The 9,335-nt window shown below is 34.8% G+C and overlaps 1 pseudogene; it reads left to right on the top strand.

Moving 5' to 3' along the window:
- Positions 1–440: 440 nt before the first annotated feature.
- LOC100396132 (transmembrane protein 184C pseudogene) lies at positions 441–1,316 on the top strand (annotated as a pseudogene).
- Positions 1,317–9,335: the final 8,019 nt, after the last annotated feature.

Below are 9,335 nucleotides of genomic sequence, written 5' to 3'. Positions count from 1 at the left end.
CGATCCCCAAAGAAAAAGAGCGACTGGACAGCAGCTGCAAGACAGAACCAGAGTGTGCAGGGTCCCTAGAGGCTGGTTCCTGGTCAGCGCTGCTCTCCTGGAAGCCATGGTGCAGGCAGATCTCAGGGCGATCCCCAGGTGAGGGCAGCGGCTCTGTCTGGGATTCCACAGCAGCAGAAATGAGTAGATGAGGGGTGGGGAAGAAAGGATGTTGCCCACACTGCTCCCCAATAGCACCCTGATCAGCCACATTTGCAGGAGCAGCAGCAGCAGAAGACACAGCACTGGTCTAGGAGGCTGCTCCAGCTGTTAGTAAAGTTGCCCGACAGCTTTTTCTCCATAGTGTGAGAGTTGACGAAATAGCCAGAGAACAGGGATCCCCATTACAATTCTCTTCGAGCTTTTTCCCCTTGCTAATCAGATCTGATTTGTATGAAAACATGCCTTGCACTTGTACCTGGAGGAACTGGAGACAGTGGATGCGACCATTAGCAGTGGTCATCTACCTGGTGTCCATAGTGGTTGCAGTTCCCCTATGCCTCTGGGAATCACAGAAACTGGAGGTTGGAATACACACCAGGGCTTGGTTTACTGCTGGGATCTTTATGCTATTGACTATACCTATATCACTCTGGGTGATATTGCAACACTTAGTGCATTGTATACAACCTGAACTATAAAAATCAATAAAAAGTATTCTTTGGATGGTACTCATTTACAGTTTAGATAGTTGGATAGCGTTGAAATATCCCAGCATTGCAATATGAGTATAACTGCAGGGAATGCTATGAAGCTTATGTAATTTACAACTTTGTGAATTCCTTACCAATGACCTAACTAACCGGTACCCAAATCTGGTATTAATCCTTGAAGCCAAAGATCAGCAGAAACACTGCCCTCCTTTATGTTGCTGTCCACCATTGGCTATGGGAGAAGTATTGCTGTTTAGGAGCAAACTAGGTGTATTGTGGTACACAGTCGTCAGACCTTTCACCACCATTATTGCTTTAATCTGCAGGTTGCTTGGTATATATGATGAAGGGAACTTTAGCTTTTCAAATGTTTGGACTTACTTGGTTATAATGAACATGTCACAGTTCTTTGTCATGTATTGTCTCCTGCTATTTTATAAAGTACTAAGGGAAGAACTGAGCCCAATCCAACGTGTTGGCAAATTTCTTTGTGTAAAGCTGGTGGTTTTTGTTTCTTTTTGGCAAGAGTAGTTATTGCTTTGTTGGTAAAAATTGGTGTTATTTCTGAAAAGCATAAGTGGGAATGGCAAACTGTAGAAGCTGTGGTCACAGGACTCCAGGACTTTATTATTGAGATATTCCTCACTGCCATTGCTCATCATTACACATTCTCATATAAACCATATGTCCGAGAAGCAGAAGAAGGCTCATGCTTTGATCCCTTTCTTGCCATGTGGGATGTCTCAGATATTAGAGACGAGATTTCTGAACAAGTAAGGCATGTTGGACGGACAGTCAGGGGACATCCCAGGAAAAAATTGTTTCCCGAGGATCAAGATCAAAATGAACATACAAGCTTATTATCATCATCATCACAAGATGTAATTTCCATTGTTTCTTGTATGCCACCTTCACCCATGGGTTACTACCAAGGGTTTGGACACACTGTAACTCCAGACTTCACCTACTCCAGCTAAGATATCTGATGAAATACTTAATGATACTATAGGAGAGAAAAAAGAACCTTCAGATAAATTTGTGGAATCCTGAACAGTATGGAAAAGCAAACTGTGCAACTACTATATTATATCACTACCTGGTATCCCATGGATTTTGTGCTTGGAACAAACCATAAAAGATGGAAAATGTCAACACAAAAAAGGCTGAAAGCCAGGTTCAACTACTGGATTTATATATGTAAGTTTTATATATCAAAAATAATTGGTCTGAATATCCTAGACTTCTACTTGATTTCTTAACATTAGAGTATCACATACTCAAATGGTAGACAATGACCCAAACTAAATCTTCCTGATGTTACACTGCTTTATCAAGAAGATGGACATTTTTAAAAAAATCAGTACTTCCTATCACTGCTGCATGAATATAATGCTCTGGAATTAACAGAAAGCATAATGAAGAAATACAAATTAGTGGGATTTAATCATAATCATGTGCCATATAAGCTTACCTAACAAACAATTAATCTCTATTTCTCAAATGAATGTCTTTCAATAAATAAGAATTTATCATTTATTTTCTGCAACATTTTTATAGCTCATTCTTTAAACATAAACTCTTAATGTTTTAACAAAAATTTCTTGATTGGAGGCAGAGTGAAAAAGAAGTCCAAAAAAAAAAAGTACTACTTTTCATCAGTGCTATTAAAGGTGGCAGGAAATGTAAATCTTGGCTGAGTGGTCTTAATTACTCATGAAACCAGTCAGAAGGCATGTAGGTGCTATTGGGAAAACTTTATTACCTAGGATGGGGTTTCTCTAATTGCTAATCACAACCCCACTGGGTCATGTTTGACATTTTATAATGAAAATGAAATAGAAACTGCATTGTATGTTACAGAAAGCAAAGATGAGTATTGTTCTCAAAGTCCTTGCCATATATATAAAATGGTTCACAGAAATTATATAGTCTTTATTCTGTCCACTATTATAAACATTTCTATTAATAGTAAAACTGAGCTATATGTAAAAACCCCAAAGATATACAAACACAAAAAAAATCTGTTAAAACAAGTGAATTCAGTAAAGTTTCAGAATACAAAATCAACATACAAAAAACACTAGCATTTTTATACATAAATAATGATCTAGCTGGAAAATCAAGATGCCATTTATGATAATATAAAAAAATACTTAAGAATACATTTCACACCAAGGCAGTAAAAGGTCTGTACACTGAAAACTATGAAACACTGATGAAAGAAAGACACAAATAAATGGAAAGATATCCTGTGTTCATGGGAAAAATTAATATTGTTAAAATGGTCACACTAACCAAAGCAATTCAGAGTCAATGCAATCCTATCAAAATTCTAATGGTATTATTTACAAAAATAGGAAAAAAAAATCCTAAAATTTGTATGTAATCATGAAAGATGCTGAATTAGAAAAATAATACTGAGGAAAAAAGTTGGAGACATCACATTTCCTAATTTTAAATTATATTACAAAACTATAGTAATCAAGACAGTATGGCATTGGTATAAAAACACATACATAGACCAGTGGAACAGAAGACAGAGCCCAGAAATGAATCCAAACATATATGGTCAACTAATTGTTGACAAAGACACCAAGAAGACACAGCAGGGAAAGAACAATCTTCATTAAGTGGTGTTGGGAAACCTGCATTTCCACATCCAAAACAATGACATTGGATCCTTAGACTTACATAACGGTCAACTCAAAATGGATAAAAGACCTAAATGTAAGACCAGAAACTATAAAACTAGAATAGAACATAGGAGAAAAGTTTCTGGACACTGACCATTGGCAATAATTTTTTGGATATCACACCAAAAGCTCAGTCAACAAAAGTAAAAATAAATGCGACTACATCAAACTAAAAAGCTTCTGACAGTAAAAGTCAACAAAATTAAACAATAGCCTACAGATTGAGTAAAAAATATTTGTAAGCAGGCTGGGTGCAGTGGCTCAACCCTGTAATCCTAGCACTTTGGGAGGCTGAGGCGAATGGATCACAAGGTCAAGAGATTGAGACCATCCCGGTCAACATGGTGAAACCCCGTCTCTACTAAAAATACAAAAAATTACCTGGGCATGGTGGTGCATGCCTGTAATCCCAGCAACTCAGGAGGCTGAGGCAGGAGAATTGCCTGAACCCAGGAGGCAGAGGTTGCAGTGATCCGAGATCACACTATTGCACTCTAGCCTGGGTAACAAGCGTGGAACTGTCTCAAAAAAAAAACAAAACAAAAACAAAAACATATATATATATATATTTGTAAGCCATATATCAGAAAAACGGTTAGTATCTAAAATGTATAAAGAATTCATACAACTCCATTTTTAAAAGGGGCAAAAGACCTGAATAGACATTTCTCCAAAGAAGACACAGATGGGCAACAGGTATGTAAAAGGGTGCTCAACATAATCATCAAGGAAATGCAAATCAAAACCACTCTGAAATACTACCTCTCACCGGTTGGGCTAGCTATTATCAAAAAAAAAAAAAAAAAAAAAAAGACAACAAATGTTGTAATGGTGTGGAGTAAAAGGAACTCTGTACACTATTGTTGGGAATGTAGATTGGTACAGCCATTATGGAAAACAGAACAGAAGTTTATAAAGAAAACTAAAACTACCATATGATCCAGAAATCCCTTTTCTGGGCATATACTCAAAGAAAATAAAATCACCAACTTGTAAATATATCTGCAGCTCATGTTCATTGCAGCATTCACAACAGCCAACATATGAAGACAACTGAAGTGTCCGTTGAATAGATGAATAAAAAAACTGTGTGTATATATATGCATACACACAACGGAATATTATTCAGCCCTATAAAAAGATCCAATGCTATTTTGCCATTTTCTACAACATGGATAGGCCTGAAGGACACTGCTAAATGAAATAAGTGAGACAGAAAAAAAGATACTGCATAATCTCATATGTATGCGGAATCTTTTAAAAAAATCAAACATATAAAGAACAAAACTGGTTATGGGTGGCTGGGAGGAATGGGGAAGTGTAGGTCAAAGGATTCAAGGTAGCAGATACGTAGGACAAACGAGTCTAGATACCTAATATACAATATGAGTATTTTAGGTAATAAAATTTTACTGTATTTGGGATTCATGCTAAATGAGTAGATTTTGGCTGCTCTTGTCAAAAACAAAACAAAAAAATTGATGGGTAACTGATGATGGATATATTACTTTCGTTCACATCATATACATTAAATGTATGCAATAAAACCTATTTTAAAAATAAAAAAGAAATTAAAAAAAGAATCAATATTGTGAAAATGACCATACTGCCCAGTTATTTATAGATTTAATACTATTCACATCAAACTACTATTGACATTCTTCAAAGAATTAGGAAAAAACATTTAAATTTCATATGGAATCAAAGAAGATCCATATAGCCAAGACAATCCTAAGCAAAAAGAACAAAGCTGGAGGCATCATGCTACCTGACTTCAAATTATACTACAAGGCTACAGTCACCAAAACAGCATGGTACTGGTACTAAAGCAGACATGTAGACCAATGGAGCAGAAGAGAGATCTCAGAAATAAAACCACACATCAACAACCATCTGATCTTTGACAAGTGTGACAAAAACAAGCAATGGAGAAAGGATATACTATTCAGTAAATGGTGTTGGGAAAACTGGTTAGTCATGTGCAGAAAACTTAAATTGGACTCTTCCATACACCTTATGCAAAAATTAACTCAACAGGCTGGGCGCGGTGGCTCAAGCCTGTAATCCCAGCACTTTGGGAGGCTGAGGTCGGTGGATCACGAGGTCAAGAGATCGAGACCATCCTGGTCAATATGGTGAAACCCCGTCTCTACTAAAAATACAAAAAATTAGCTGGGCATGGTGGTGTGTGACTGTAATTCCAGCTACTCAGGAGGCTGAGGCAGGACAATTGCCTGAATGCAGGAGGAGGAAGTTGCGGTGAGCCGAGATTGCACCATTGCACTCCAGTCTGGGTAACAAAAGCAAAACTCCATCTCAAAAAAAAAAAAAAAAAAAAAAATGTAAAACCGAAAACCATAAAACCCTAGAAGAAAACCTAGGCAATACCATTCATGGTATTGGCAAAGACAGGCATGGGCAAATTCTTCATGACAAAAACGCCAAAGCAATTGCAACAAGAGAAAAAATTGAAAACAGAATATAATTAAACTAAAGAATTATATTTAAATTATAATTAAACTCTGCACAGCAAAAGAAACTATCATCAGAATGAACAGGCAACCTAGAGAATGGGAGAAAATGTTTGCAATTTAACCATCTGATAAAGGTCTAATTTATAGAATTTTAAAGAAACTTAAACAAATTTACAAGAAAAAGTAAACAACCTCATCAAAAAGTAGGCAAAGGATATGAACAGATGCTTCACAAAAGAAGACATTTATGAGGCCAACAAAAAAAAATAAGGTCTACATCACTGAGCATCAGAGAAATGCAAATCCAAACAACAATGAGATACTATCTCATAACAGTCAGAGTGACAATTACTAAAAAGTCCAGAAACAATAGATGATGATGAGGCTGTGGATAAATAAGAATGCTTTTACACTGTTGGTGAGAATGTAACTTAGTTCGATCATTGTGGAAGATAGTATGGCCATTTTTCAAGGATCTAGAACCAGAAATACCATTTGACCCAGCAATCCCTGCATTTGACCCTGCATATATATTCAAAGGAATATAAATCATTCTACAATAAAGACACATGCACACATGTTTACTGTAGCACTATTTATAAAAGCAAAGACATGGAACCACCTAAATGCCCTTCAATAATAGACTGAATAAAAAAAATACAGTACACATACACCATGGAATAGTATGCAATCATAAAAAGGAATGAGATCATGTCCTTTGCAGGGATATGGATGAAGCTGGAAGCCATCATTCTCAGCAAACTAACATAGGAACAAAAAAACAAACACTGCATGTTTGCAGTCATAAATTGGAGTGAATAATGAGAACACATGGACCCAGAGAGGGAACAACACACAGCAGGGCCATTTGGGGTGTAGGGTGTGAGAGGAGGATGGGTCGGTAGGTGCAGGAAACCACCAATGCACATGTATACCTATTCACAAATCTGCCCATTCTGTGCATGTAGAGAAAATTTTTTTTATCATTATTTCTTCCTTGTTCCTTTCTAAACTACCACAGAAGAGACTCTCTCATTTACAAACTGTTACTCAAAACACTTGTATAGTCTTCCGTGACATCCTACTGCAGAATCCACTACCCGCTATATCTTCTATCTGATAACCTTGACTTGATGTCTCTATTACTAAAATTGTCACATTACACTAAAATTGTAGATGTGCTCTCCATAAACTGTTTAGTTGAATGCTGAATAGTTAAATGTCAAAATCAATATTTAGAGGAGGCCAACTAACACCATTCTAGAATTAACTTATGGAAATTTCAGAAAAATCTGAAAATTTTCCCAAAAATGTAATTACAATTAAAGTTTCACTACTAAAAATGTTAAAAGTCAATTCTAAGAGTTTTAATACATAGTTAGAAGAAAGAATTTCCCCACTCACTTTCAACTGTGGATAGTGGATATGCAAAATTTTGGAGTAACTCTGCCAATTTAGACTACTGTTTGGATAGTGACGTTGCCACTAAATTTGAAAGTTTTTAATTATCTAGGTAAGGATTTCAATTTCTGTGAAGTCATAAAATCAGTCATTCAAATGGAAGTTTTCCTCACTGATTGAAGAAAATTCTACATATTTTCAAAAATGTCTTTACATATTATTTTATCAGGAATATTTTCATTTAGTTATTGCCTTACACTTACCTAAGGTATTTTTTTTTTTTACTCTTGGATTTAGCAATATAGCAATGGAGAAATTTAATTGGTTTCTATATAACAAATATCCAGATTCCCACCTGTATCTCAGCTTTCATTCCATGCACACTAATTTCAGCATGTTCTGTGAAGCAAAAAGTTGGAAGATATTTTTATAGCAAGCAGAATATAAGAAATACTTCTGTTCTCAAGTCAGTCCAGTTAAGTTATTTCTTGAGCAGATTCTAATAAATAAACTGTTCTTTACAAGCAAGCTGTCTTGTATTTTGGTACTGTCACTGATATAATACAGTGCTAAAGCTTTCTTACATTCAAGCTTTGTAAAATGTGTTATAGCTTCAATTCCATGGCGTTTGAACATCTGATATCTGGCAAAGCAGTTCCGTTATCTTTCTTATGTCATGTAGATTGTTTTTGGATAAGGTAGAATGATAACATGAAATCTCTATTTTTCTGCTTAAGGGCAGTATTTCTGTTATTTTTTCTTTATTATAATTACTTTACCAACACATACAAAAGGATTTGAACCAAATATCCATCATCTGCTCATTCCCATGTCACTCATAGTCTTCACCACATTTGTTTTATTGTCAGTCACAATTGTTATAACATTTTGTTTACTGATTTTCCATTCCATAAATAGGTCACCAGATTCACTCAGTTGTTAGCTTTGTGAGACCCAGAAAATTCTCAAGAAGAAGAAAAATTAAAATCTTTATTAATTCAGCAGAGTCAAACTTAAAGATTTATGGTTATATCTTTATATCTAAATGTGTAATTATAAAAATAGGAAAAGTACTTGTTTAATAATATCACAAACTTTTTTGTTGGTGTATACAACAGAAATAAGTCAAGAACAAGCATTTCAGCAACATGTCTTCTGGACAGAATTCTGTTGCTTAGAATTTACAGCTTGAATAAAAATAAAAACTCCTTCATATTCTTCCACAGAAAATGCTTGACATTCAATTGCAATCATTTTAATAAGGATTTCCTCCAAAGTTTTGCCTCTATAGGCTTAAAATAATTTTTAAAAATCTCTTCCAAAATTATTGTGAAAACTCGGTTTTGTGGTTTGATAAATGAGAACAAAATTGAGTTTTCAATACATTTTCTCCTACCTTTAAAAAATTTTCTTTTTACTGCTTATTTTCATATCATAAAGATGATTTATCGGTGATATTTTGGAGTCTTGGAATCTCATGAAATTTTGTAGTGGCATTCTTTTCTTAATTTATTTTCCCAACTTGTACAAAATTCCCAAAAAAGGAATACTAAGGCCAAAGCCAAATTTTCATGCTTCCCAAAATATGTGTTTACATGAATATTCTCTCCATTAGGCTATGAGAATCATTAAAAAAACATGTATTTTATTTGTCCATCTCAGTGTCAAAAATAGAGCATGACAGATATTAGGCACTTAATGAACCCTTATTAATTAAAATATATATATATTCAAAAAGAGGCAGCATGTTACCTCATTTTTAAAAATAATTTAAAAGTATTACATTTGTGTTCAAAAAGAAGTATTTTTGCATTTAATAGCATTGTAATAATGGGCAATTTAATGAACATCTTTTAACATAAATTTCCTCATTCACAGAATACATCTGAAACTCCCCCAGTTTTATGGTATTTATGGGAGTATTTAAAATCCCAGCTCAATACCTATCATCCAATAGGTGCTCAACATAGAGACTAATAAAAAGGAAGGAAAAAAGTAGAAAAGTACATTAATGTTTGCATTGATTAAGTAACTATTTTGCTGCACAATATATAAATAGGCTTTAAAGAGCTAAC

This window comes from Callithrix jacchus, chromosome 3 (assembly GCF_049354715.1).
Source record: "Callithrix jacchus isolate 240 chromosome 3, calJac240_pri, whole genome shotgun sequence".
Classification (NCBI taxonomy): Eukaryota; Metazoa; Chordata; class Mammalia; order Primates; family Cebidae; genus Callithrix; species Callithrix jacchus.
This window is presented reverse-complemented; position numbering and strand designations above follow the sequence as displayed.